The sequence below is a fragment of the Serinus canaria genome, chromosome 1 (genome assembly GCF_022539315.1).
Source record: "Serinus canaria isolate serCan28SL12 chromosome 1, serCan2020, whole genome shotgun sequence".
Lineage (NCBI taxonomy): Eukaryota > Metazoa > Chordata > Aves > Passeriformes > Fringillidae > Serinus > Serinus canaria.
In genome coordinates, this window is record NC_066313.1 from 30,689,056 (window position 1) to 30,702,295 (window position 13,240).

The following is a 13,240-nucleotide window of genomic DNA, read 5'->3' on the forward strand; positions in this document are numbered from 1 at the left end:
TAAGCCCAAACCTCACTCCTTCCTCAGACCCAGTGAAATTAGAGAGATGTCTCTCCTTTTCCATCCATGTAGTAAATTAAATCGGGGGGAGGGGAGACTATCTCCCTCCTCCCCCAGTGAAAAACAGATGAGCAGCTTTACCCTCGTCTCTCCGTGATTTTTCCCTATCCTTTAAAATTAGAGAAGGCAAATTCTTCCCAGAAAAGCGTTTCTAAACCAGGACACTTTGCTAACAAGAAAAGGAAACTACGAAGTAAACTTCTGCATCTCCTTTTGCCTCTTACCACTTTCCTTGACAAAGAACAACCCAAAAACATTTTTCCATATTAATGACCCTCTTTCTTCACCAAAATATGACATTTCTTCTCCAGGTCACACATATAAATAACAGATTAATTGAAAATCTCCCCTTGTGAAGATGTGAACATGCATGTATGTATGAGAAAGGAGGGTGAGGCACAGAGGCAGAGTCCCTGTAAAGATAAAGTGCATGTCAGAGCAGTGGCTATAATTCCCAATCTTGGTGATTCTTTTTTTGAGGGGGGAAAAGGGGAAAAAAGTGAAACAAGTCGTCTGCAAAGGCGACTGCCCCAGTTGTGTGTGCAGACCCCCTTCCCAGGATGGTGGGTGCAGAGCAGTGGTCCTGCTCCCAAGGAAAGTGCAACACAAGTTACATCTTCAGATGCCTGGGAAATGCTTGGCCACACACTGAGACCTCATGTCCCCTCTCTGCCTCCAGACCGGCTGCAAACTAGCACAGAACCTACTTTTCTTTGGCCAGGCACTGACTTGGGGATTGCATTCTCAAGGGATCATGGCAGCAAAGAATTCTCCTGGCTACAAACCAGCCCACTCCAGCAAGGACGGATCCAGCAGCGTGGCAGAGTCTGGGAGCTGGGAATTTTACAAGGACGGGCAGCTCGCAATGGCCACAAACGAGCGAATTCCTACAGCCCTGTAACACAGGCAGAGCCGAGCGAGCTGCTCTGAAGTCCTGCCTCGCTGCAAAACAGTGCAAGAGACGCGGCTTCCTCCCTTCATGCTCTCCCCCACCGCACTACATTTCTATCTATATCTATATATAAATATACACACACATATTCCCTGGTTTTTCCACCCAAGCCCATAAAAGTGCTACAGGCAGAGGCACTAAGTGGGAGGCGCCTGGCTCTGAAGAGGCCAATGAAATAAATTAAATACAAATCTCTGGCTCAGCCCCAGCCTCCCCCAGCTACCAGGGGAGAGGTTGGGGTTCCCGACGGCCAATCCCCAGCTCCTGCCAGAGCCAGAGTGCGGGTGGCAGATGCGGACTGCTGGCATGCTATAGGTGAATGTATGTTAAGCCTTGAGTGTTGCAGGCACATATGGTGCACATGTTGGGAGCAGAGCACTTTCCATAGGAGAGGAAGGGCTACACTACTAGTAGGCAATTTTATTAGGGTCAGTGAAGCCGAAAGAAATGGGATTGGGATAGGCTGGGAGCTGCCAAGTTCCCCTGCCCAGCTCTGGCGCCCCAGAGCAGAGAGCAGCACACTAACAACTTGCCAGACTAAAGCAGAAGTTTACCTATAAAAAGCACACAGACAACTTCAAGCTTCAAAGATTTGCTCTCATTTTCTCATTTTATGGCTCTCCCTTCACCTGGGACTTTTCTCAGAGGAATAATAAAAAAAAAAGATGCAGCTGTAAATTCAAGGTGAGGCTTCACTGCAAAAAGTTAAGAAGGAAGATAGGGTTGAGGTGGAGAGAATGATTTTTAGTTTGATTCAGGAGTTTGGTGTACTGCCTTGTTTATTTATTATTTGTAAATCATAAGAAATTGAACTTTCCAGGAAAAACCATGATCAAATGCATTCAAGATGCAGAAAGGTCTTGCCCATCTATTCAATGAGCATTTAGTAATTTCTGTTTTGGCTGTAAGAAAAATGTTTTTCAGACTATGTATCCCATAAAAAAAAGGCAGTGACATAAATATGGGGTTTTGGCTGGGTTTTGGTTTTTGGGTTCTTTTTTGTTTGTTTGTTTTGTTTCATTTTGTTTTTCTTTTCAAATCAGGTGCTTTCATGGTTGTAATCACCGTGAATTTCTAAGTGTGGTCATGATAAGAAAGTAAATAAACACTGCCTTGTGAATACTTCTAGAGTTTTGGGGAGGGGCTAATTATTATTTTTAAAAAATTTAGAAATTTCTTAACTACCATTTGTTGTGAAGTAAAATATCCCAGATATTTTACACTGTATTTTCAATCAAAACAAATCCCAGGAAATAAATGCCCTTTGGTAGCAGCCTGCTTTCAGGTTCAACAGCCCAAATTTGTATTTGAGAATGCAAATTGCTGAGAACACGAGCAGGAGTCTGAACCACTGCATTTCTTCCAGGCACTCCAGCATCTTTTCTCCAACACCACACTATTTGGGCGATCTTTTAATCCTGGCAGGGCATGGCTGGAAGCAGGGCTTTAACATTTAATGCCTAAGAAACAGACTTGTCACTCAACTTGCAGTCAAGCGCATTTTTTTCTTTTCTTTTTTTTTTTTTTATTTTTTTTTTATTTTTGTTGGAGGCAAACCCACCTTTCCTTGGAAAATGGGAGACCCCATCCTCACCCCCGATTCTAGCACGGATCCGAATGTAAACATACGCACACACACACTCCCACCACGCACCACCCTGCAGAAGGACATGAGTATGGGGGGCTCAGAGAGAGCCGAAGGAGCCTTTTGGGCTGACAAATACCAAGTCACTTCTTTCTTATTCTATTTTTTTCTGCCTTCTTTCCTCCCTGCTTTTACTATTACATAAATAACACCGATTGATCTTAAAGCTGCATCCTTGCTCCAGTGCTTCCCAATCTGCACTGCTGCCTTCCCCCAGCACAGCCGCACCGCTCGGGGTGCAGAGGGAAGGGTCGGGGAGGGGGAAGGCTGGATGGGAGAATCCACTCCAAACATACCCTGAATCAAGGTTTTGGCAGTCTGGGGGTGCCTGATCCCCCCCCACCCCACCCCAGCCCGGAGCTTCCCGCAGCATCTTTGCCTCCCTCCGAATTGCTGCAAACTGTGCGAGGGGAGGGCAGGGAGCTGGGCAGGAGGGAAGGATGGATGCTGGGGAGGGAAAGCCAGGGATTCAGAGAGCTTCTCCCCAGCCCCAGCCTGTGTGCCTGGCTGTTTGGTGGGAAGAGGGAAGGGGGAAGGGAAAATTCAAGAAGAGTCTATGGCATAAATACACTTTTCAGAGGAAAAGCGAAGCTTACCATGTCTGCAGCTTCCCCCCACCGAAATGCCACTTCTGTGTCCAGCGATCCCAAAGTGGAAACTACAGGCAGGCACCGGAGCTCATCTCCGCAGGCAGCTCAGACATACACCGCCGCCACCCCCAAAAATCAAAATCAAAATAAATTTAAAAAAAAAAAAAAAAAAAAAGAACAACGACTGGTCCAGCTTCTTTCCTGACAGGAATCGTCCTGGTAGGACTGCCCAAAATAAGCAGCTGCAATCCAAAGGCTTTATTTAAAGCTTCCCCCCTCCTCCTCCCTCTCTCCGTGCCTCGCTCGCTCTCTCCCTCTCGCTGTTACACACAGAGAGAAAGAGAGACACACACAGGTTACATGAATGGGAGGCAGGAGCCGGCGCTCCCGGCTGGAATGACAGGCGCACATGCGGCGGGCGGCTGCTCACCCCAGCGGCGTGGGAACAGCTCGGACACGGCCTGCGGATGCGTGGAGAGGGGCACGGGGTGGGAACAGGCATGGGGTGGCATGGGCACGGGCATGGCAGAGGCATGGGGCTGGCAGGAGGACACAGATACGGGCACGGCAGGGACGTGGGGCTGAGGAAATACAGACATGGGCACCGTCATGATCACAGAATAGACGTGGGCCAGGGATGTACATAGACACGGGCATGGCACGGGCATGGGGAGAACACAGACATTGGGTGAGATGGGAATAGGCACAGGCATGGGCGTGATGCAGTCATGGCAGAGGCATGGATCAGGGAGGACACAGACAGGCATGGGCACTGGGAGAAGGGCTTGGGCATGGCATGGGCATGAAGGGGATTTGGGCATGCACGTAGGCATGCATGGCATGGAGAGAGGATGGACGGAGCTATGGGGAGGGATGGACATGATGTGGGCACGGACAGATATAGGGGCACAGTGAGGAGATGGATCAAGTGTGGACATTAGGATAAGATGGTATCATAGGGACAGGAGAGGATGTGCTTGGGTATGATAGGAACACGTTGGTCTTGGGCATGGATTAGGCATGGGGATGGGTTGGAATGGCATTGGCTTTAGCATGAGAATGGAGTGGGGATCAGGATGGAGGCAAGAAGAAAGTGGAGATCTGCCTCAGGTAATGCCTTCACGTCCTGGCCATAGTGAAACTCCCTCACTTCTTGGGGTCAGGTGGGCTCTAGTTTCAGCACACATCATAAGGAGGAGGAAACCTCTGTTTCTCCTGCGCCTCTAGTCAGGCTGCTTGCATAATGTCTTGCTTTTGGGGTCAGGGGGCATCATCCACAATGGTGTCAGGAGATTACTATAATTATCAATTACTATTTTTATTACTATTACATTACTATCATTATCAATTACTATTTTTTAACTTATTTCACAGAATTTTAATTAAATTAAAATAATTAAAATCAAATTCTTGGGAAGAAGATCAATGCTACCAGTTTCTGCCTTTTATTTATTTGGGGGGGGCAGGGACTGGTTTGGTTTTATCTGTTTTTTAATAATTTTTAACATTAGTGACAAGAATTTAGGTCTGTTTAATGCTGCTATTCAACATGCTCTGAAGAAAAGAGGTTTACAGTGTTGCTAAGTGTCAGGCCCTGCTACTGCTTCACTGCCTGACCTTGGGCATGTCCTCAATAACTTATCCCTGTCAGGCTCTATCACCCATTGCCATTTACACTCAGCCTATCATTTTCTCATTCACCAAATAATCACATTTTTCTCTTTTGAGTCCCTCCTCAAAATTTACTCTTACAAAACTTTTCAGCAACACTCTCTACAGGATTTGTGTTGACATCACAAATCTTGGAGTGACACTGGATTCAGCCCTAAAACCGCATTGTAAGAGGAGTGCTGAACATAATGGACTGCAGTACTTCCTGCAGTGCTTTGAGCTACATGGGAATCATCTTCTTCATGGCATACCTTTAAATCAGCCAGGTGCAAGTCTGCTGTGGTCTGCTTTTTTCTTCTGTCCTAAAATTTCTAGCCTTTGTGGAAAGCAAGTGGTATGATATGTGCTTTATTCCAAATCCAGAAATCTCAGTAAAAAGGCACAGAGCAAATCAGAACATCATCCTAAAACGGCAGAGTCCTCAACATAAAGGTCTGCATTGCAAAACAGCTGCTGCTGTTCACTGGGTTTTTTCAGACATACATATTAAAAATGAAATATATTTGCATTGGCCTTATTACCTCTGGAATATATTCCACATCAGGAATCTAGACTCTAGACAAAGGCAATTTAGGTCTCCGGAAGGAAAAAGTTTAACTGAGAAATATATATATTGTTAGGAATAGACCTCATCCAAATTCAATGGTAATTGTATAAGCCTTTCAAAAATCATACAGTATGCAAGCTTCCAAAATTTCGGAACAAGAAACATTTCCATTTAAATGCCAAGAAGCAATTTTTCCTCTCTTGTTCAATACTAAATCAGTCACATGAGCAGTTTGCATTTGATTTTAGAAAGGAAATGGAACATCTTCTCTTCCAATTACATATAACTTTTTCTTTTTCTTGTTCTTAGTGCTCTTACAGTTTGCATTACTTTCCTGTGGTTTTGAAACACTTAGTTGATATACCCATTCACCTCAGACATTTTTTTTTTGATTTTTTTTTAAACTCAAGTGACATTATTAAGAGAAAATCAGTAAGCTCAAGTGGGGAGTAGATGGCTGTTTATTTGAATTCTGGCTGGTGAATTCAAGTTTAACAGGTCAGTACTGTTTGTGTAATTGGCCTTTTTCTGTTAACAGAACTAGACAATAATGCTCCTGGTAAAAAAAGAACAATAGTAATTTAGTGGGAAAAAGTGACTTTGCTTAGGTAAATCCTGCTCCTTCTTCAATTCACAGTGAATTACTGTGGTCACAGAAGTGCGCTGCATACCAATTTGGAGCATATTTTATGAAGATGTGCATTCAAAGTATCAGTGTTAATCAGCCTGCAACGTTGTGCCTGTGTCCTGCACCCCAGCAACTTTGCACTTTGCTCCTTGAGAGCAGTGACTATTGAGACAAGCTTTCCTCCATGCAGCATTTGGAAGAGTTTGTAATGAAGCCACATCTGTGGGACAAGAGGGTGAATGACAAGACTAATGCCTGTTAGACCTTGTGTGCCAGAGAGCAAGGACAGCAAGTCCTGGAGCTGCCACTCCGATTGGCACCTGGTGCTCCCAATGCCAGCTTGTGTTTCCATGTTGACATTCTCTCCAACAAAACAATGAAAACGCATTTTGTAAAGTCTCCATTCATCAAGAAAAAAAAGCAACGTCTGGTGGTCAAAGGCTTCTTTCCAAGTCCAGCAGCAGCTGGTTTGGTGAGCCCTTGCCTTAGTGGAGACATCTCCTAAGGGGCTGCACTACTTGACAGCCACTACTAAGGATTTTAATTTTTTTTCTACATCCAGGAGAATAATCCAGAGGGAAAACCCATGTATTTTAATCAATGGAAGTGAAACCATTTGCCTTTCAGAGACTATAAAATACACACCCCAGGGTTCAATGCTCTTTTCTACTCCTCCACAAAATTCTTAAGGGGAAATCACTCTTTTCTTGATGAATGTGCAATTCAAATGTGGAAATATGCCATTCTTCATGCTTTCTCCATAGGGTGCAAGATGATTTCTGTAATTAAACCCTTTTTTGCCAACATTTCCTGATGAGAATTTTTTTTTTAATTTTTTTTTTTTTTTTTTTAATAGAAGGGCAAAAGTCATGTACAAGAAGGTTTGCAAAACCAGGTCTGGAGTGTTTGACCTTTAAGCCTCTATTTGAATTAGCTATTTTTTTTAAAAGGTTCATGAGGATCAGGATGAGGAACATGAGTGAGGGCTGCAACTTTAGTTTGCAATCAGGCACTGCTGAAAGCAATGTCTGCAGGAGAAAAAATATGGGTATATCAGTGCAGCTATTAGGGTTGGCATTAGCACTGAGAACACACAGCCCAGTGCTGAACACACTTCAGCAGCCCCAAGTGTGTAACCTGGGTCCATGTGGGGATCATGCTGAAATGTGTGCTACAGCATCAGTGCTGCACTGGTTCCCATGGTAGCTAGATCAAAGAAATCCAGCTTCTCTGATCCATATCAAGCTGTGAGGGGCAGTGTAGACAAAATTGGAGTCAATTAAGAAAAGCACCTGTGTGAGCTTTTGTAGATCTTGGACCTGAAGTCCACAACACATTGCTTGTCACCACAGCTTGGACTATGTAATATAGAGAAATCAGGAAATGGGACAGAGCTTTTAGCCACTTACACAGTTAAAGGGTGAAACCCCATTCCTGTATGACAGATGGCAGGGCTGAACCAGAGCTGGATGCAGAGCTGAATCCTGAAGTTCCCACTTTGAGTTATGTCTTTCTGACAAAACTCTTGAACAAGGTGGTGGAGCAGAAAGCACTGGTGCTCTTCATCAAAAGCAGGATTTCCCTTCTCTTTCTCTTCACTCCATGAATTCCTGCAGCTTAAATCTGTCTGCACTGACTAGAGAGATGTTTCCACTACTGGTGCCATGTGGTTATGTCCAGACTGGAGATGGAGAAATGCTATCACATACTGAATCACACAATTATTAAGATTGGAAAAGACAACTGTTGACCCAGCATTGTCAAGTCCATCATAAACCATGTCCTCAAGTGCCACATCCACAAGTCTTTTGAACACTTCTGAGGATGGTGGTTCCCCCACTTCCCTGGGCAGCCTGTTCCCATATCTGATCACTTGTCAGTGAGGAAATTTTTCCTACTATCTAGCCTAGACTTCTCCTGGCACAACTTGAGGTCCTTTCCTCTCGTCCAGAAGACACTTTCCTTTTGCAAGGTCTTTCCTTCGATTAGCAGATTTTTAACAGGCTGCTAAAGGCTGGAGAGGGTCGTTCTATGCTGACTGTGCCTTTTGTAGTATCTCAGTATATCTTAAGTCTTGAGAAGGACAGAACTGAGCATCTACCCTAATTACTGGCTCTTATACCCTTCCTTTCCTTCCTTGCAAAGCACCAATGTCTGTTGTCATACCTGAAAACAAGGATGGAGCTGAGAGTCTGCTCTGACTGCTTACTCAGGAAAAGTTCCCATCAAGTGAGTTGGCCATTTGCCTGAGTGAATGTTGCAGGATTCGGCCCATATGCTTCTCAGCTCTTATATTTGCATAGTGCAGAATATGCTTACAGTACAGTGCCAATAAAACAAAACTATATACAGTTAAGCACAGAAAAACCAAGAGCACAGTTAATACCATTTACAAACAGCAGCTGAGCTCTGCAGCTGACATCCAGGCTTATAGACCATGCTCTGATGTGGGTAATATGCACAAGACAATTATTTAGAGGCAATTAGGTGGAAGGTTCTGTAAGCATATAGGTCTGTATTCTCCTTTCCCTAAGCCTATTACATTCTTTTTCCCTGTGTATTGTATTTTAACTCTGTAAATACGTCCTTTTTTTCCTTCTTCTTCGTCTTTTCTTTCTTTTAAACTAAGGAAAACATTTCAGGAGGCCACTTCCATGGAAGACAATTGTTCTTGAAGTAAGGGTTTTGGGACTGTGTAAACATACTGTATGTACCATATAAAGTGACCTTCAAATGAGATGCTGGTTCGTTCAGCCTACTGAAGTAGACTGAGGTCTCTCTTACCCCCAGAAATTCCAGTGATGTCTTAAGAAGAAAGATCTTCATCAAGAAGGTGTAGATCATGTTAAGAATTGTATAAATTGCTCAGAGAATCAAATTACACCTTTTCAAAGACACATTTTCCTCTCTAAAAATCTAAAGCATGCTTTTTTAAATCCAGGGATAGGATAAAATATTTCTCAATTCATAGCACATGATAAAACAGCCATGAACAACTGTGATATAATACATCTTCTATACAATTGACCATAAGTATATTAGAAAAACTCCAAAAAATAATTATCCTGTTACCACACTGTGACTTCACATCCAATTTTGTTCACCTTACTGTACAAAACAGACAGAATAGATGGATTTTATATTTTTAATAATAATGGAATGTTCAGGATTTGATATAGAAACCTGGCTACCAAGGTAATAGGTACATATAAGAACCTATTTAGAATAGCTGTGTGAATAGGAATTGCCATTAAATTACGATGAAATACTGCAGCACATCAAACAATATCAAATAAAGCTTAGAAGGCCAATCTGCAGCCATATTCAAGACAGAACCTCATCATGAAAAAGACTTTTTTTCTGATGAAATCTTCTGGTTTAGATGCATGTGTGATATTTTTTTAATTCTCCAATTAGGCCACGTATCTTGACTAACTTTGTGATCACTCCAGATTTATGCCTGTGCAATAGCAAAATTCATAATAATAGTCCCATTCACATGCTAGATGCTCTTGGGAAATGAAAATCCAGTTATTTCAATCACAGAGAGTCTTGGTCTTACTAAAGGAAGAGATCTGGAGACATCTCTGCCCTTTAGAGAATAATGTCTGAGCCAGCAGAATAAAGCCCCCACTTCCTCAACACCTTCACTTCTGCCACCTCCTTTTCATGTGTTGAACTTGACTTCTGAGATGGCAAAGTACCCACATTGTTGTATGATAACAGAGAAAATGGTGATCTTGTGGTATCGACACAGCAAATCTGAGTACAGTGACTGGTTCTGATACACATTTACAATCCTTGTTAATTTTAGGACTCAACCCCCAGCCTGTCTTACTGAATTCTCACCAGGACAGTAAATAGCATGAATATTCCCTGCCTCCTGCCTGGGCTGCCTGCAACAGCTGACATATCACCACTCACAAGCAGGGAGGGATCAAGCTCTGCTCCCACTTTCTGCGCTGTCCTCCAGATAAATTGTGTTAGTTTACTGGCAAAATTTAGTTTTTATTATTGTTTGCACTTCAGAGTCAATATGGATATGGAAGAATAAGCTGAAATATATGCCTTTTGCATCCATAATAACAGCATGGCCTCTCCATAGCTACGTGACAATTCCCTAACACTTTATTTAACAGCAGCAATTTATCATGTCTGACGTATCACAGTGAAGTAGTTCAGTATCCCCAATTTACAGGAAGTGCTGTTCTCTGTGCCTATTTGAACTGCTTATTTCAAGACAGACCAACAGACTGAGTGCTAGCTTTCAGCTTGGAAAACCCAGATTCAGTTCCCTGGCATAGCAAAAAAAAACTGTCTAGGCTTCAGTTTCCTCTGTATAATATACAGATAAAAAGACTTCCTTGCTTTATCAGATGTTGTGGGGATAAGTGCATTAAAGACTGCAAGTCCCACCAGCACTCCAGCAGCCATAATTATCTCAATTAGACACACGTGGTGCAAGTACAGTGATATTTAATACATACCCTGTGTGTATAACCCATGAGTCAGGGCTGACAGAAACACTCCCCAGCCATGCTAAGGAGTTAAAAATGCTGCTCACCTGTATGCTCTCCCCTGGCCTATGCTCCATGGAAGTTTGTATGTCAGAAACCAGCTTTGGCTCCCGGTCGCGATGGAGCGCGGCTGCTCAAGTCAGTGGATTTATTTCAGTCGCACACTCCTGGAGGCAGGGGCCCATTGTCTGGGCTAAGACACTCAGTCTGGGAGGGAAAGAATAAAAAGGCTCCAGTGTGTAAAGTCATTCATTACAATCTGGAATGAACAAGGAAATCAGTGGGGTTGCTGGAGGTTAAGCAAGGGCAGAAATTGGTCTTTTATCATTGAAATGCCATAGGAAAAAAAATTACATAAAGTAAGGGATCTAATCCTGCACATCTCTACTCACATCTCTTGCCTTTATTCGTTGCAAGGGGTCACAAAGAAACAATCATGTACATTTGCAGGACCAGATGTTAAATGCATTTATAACAGAATTTCATAAGCAAGCAACTTCTTCTTCCTTGGACAGAACTCCAATGAAATTTTGATACGACCTTTATATACTTTCAGATAAAATAAGATTATTTGGATTGCCATCCTACATAAGTAAATTTTCTACTGCAACTTCAAACTCAGAGGCATGAGAACATGCTTCAGAAGTCAGCAAATATTTTTGAAGATTAGATCTGGTGTTCTTTTAAGAGGAACTTTTGTAGTGAAAGAAAAGTAAAAGGATTGATTACAAAGCTTTCAGTACTGAAGGTGCATCATGTTACTGGAATGTGTGGAGTGAAAGTTGTTCTGAAAAGCTCCAGCAGCATCTGTGCTAATTTTATTGTACTAGTTACCCTTGGCTATGATAACTTTATGCGCAGCATCAAAATAATGAGATGTTTTCATAGCTTTCCTACAAATTTAAATAAAACTGCGAGCAACACAATTGCTTTCTAAAATGCAGTAATTGACATTATTTTCTGAAACTTCCTTTTCTTTCAATTTCAGGACTGCCTGTATTGCAGTGAGCATCCACAACCCAACATCCAGGCTTCTGATGAGTCCAGCAGTGAGGACAGCTCAAAGTATGCTTGCTGAACAACAGTTCTTCAAGCTGGAAACTGGGTTCAACCAAGGGTTCCCACCCATTTCTGGCGGGAATTCCATATCCTCTGGGGCCAGATTTTGTTCATATATCAACTCTGCACATGATAATCCTCCAATTAAGGCATTTCACCTTTTATTTCCTTTACATTCCCCACCTCATATGGCAGCTCACGGTGGCGCTGAGGATGCTACAAAGGAAGGACGCTACAAAGATTACAATCTAAGGGTAAAAAATGGCTAAATAAAACAGGTGGTTGATCCTATAGACTGTTACTCAATCATGAGTCTAACAGGGGCCAGTCCAAAACCTGAGCTAGTGCACCACTACTACTAAACCTGAGAGAAGGGTTGCAGAGGTTAAATACCTTGCCCATGGAACTGGGGCTGGAACGAGATGATCTTTAAGATCCCTTCCAATCCAAGCCGTTCTGTGTGTCTATGAATTTTTACTGTAGCATTTTCATATTTAGTGAGTACAGATTTAGAAAATGAGGTTAAGTGGTGGGTTTTAACATTCAGCAAGCAGTGCATTTTAAACTGGCATTTTTTCCTATTTGAAATCCCCAGATATAGACTTATGTGGCCTGTTAGACCTGATCATGCCCGATCCAGCCATTTTCAGAGTGCAGCTGGGTCACAGGATGGGTTCTATAATTTTCAGGGTAAGGGACTACAATCTTAACATGCTGCTTCATTTACCCTTTTGGGCTGGGTAAAGAAAACATCAGAAAATCTTTCATGAGCCTGCTGGGTGAGATTAGGAAAGGCCACATGAATGCCTTTAAATGACAATCCACAAAGGACTAATGGAGCTAGTAACAAATCTGCCTTACTTTCCCTTTCTCTTTTGAATGCTTAGCTCTGCCAGTCTGCTGTGAGTTTACTTGAGACAGAACAGGACTTAAACTCACACCTGAAAAGCAAAATAAGGTGCTTCCCTTACTCTCCCTCTGCATCTCTCTGCAGGAGTGTCTGACACATGACATCTGTTAATGAGGGTTATAATACCCTCCCATCTATCCTGTAACCCTGTACTAGTAGTGCTTAGACCCAACGGCCTCTTTTCCTAAGGAAAAAAGGCTTTTATAGGAGTGCTGTCTGTCCATCTGGCTCTCCATCTGTCAATCCAGTGCCCAGCAATGTATTCTGAACCTGGTGGCTAATTTCACTCCATTCTCCAGAGAGGTAAAAGCTTAAAAGATATAAATATCCTACATATATTATGAAAATCAGTGGCGTGTGAGACAAAGCCCAGCTCATGTGAGTGAAAGGCTGTGGTATAAGCTCGTTAGCTAATTGCTTGGCTTGGGCTGCCAGCTGGCCTGTCAGTACATGCAAACCAGCCAGCTCAGCTACCTGTGAGTGACTTCTTGGATCTTCACACAATGCACCTGGCAAGCCAGCAGAAGAGAGGAGACTTTTGTAGTGGGTGTAGGTGTGCACAGGGAGAGACAAAAATGGAAGAGAAGACTTGCCAAGGGCTGTGGTCAAAGAGAAAATGGTGTTATTGGAGAGAAGAAAATAAAAGTTTAAGGGTATGATT

The 13,240-nt window shown here is 43.0% G+C and overlaps 1 protein-coding gene across 3 annotated transcripts in view; it reads right to left on the reverse strand.

Annotated features, from left to right (window-relative positions):
* TENM4 (teneurin transmembrane protein 4) overlaps window positions 1-3,550 on the reverse strand; it is a 593,501-nt gene extending 589,951 nt beyond the window's left edge. For all 3 annotated transcript variants that reach the window (XM_050973321.1, XM_050973325.1, XM_050973318.1), the window contains exon 1: window positions 3,254-3,550. The gene's annotated coding sequence lies outside the window, so the exon portion shown is untranslated. The remainder of the gene's footprint in view (window positions 1-3,253) is intronic.
* Between the last annotated feature and the right edge of the window lie 9,690 nt (window positions 3,551-13,240).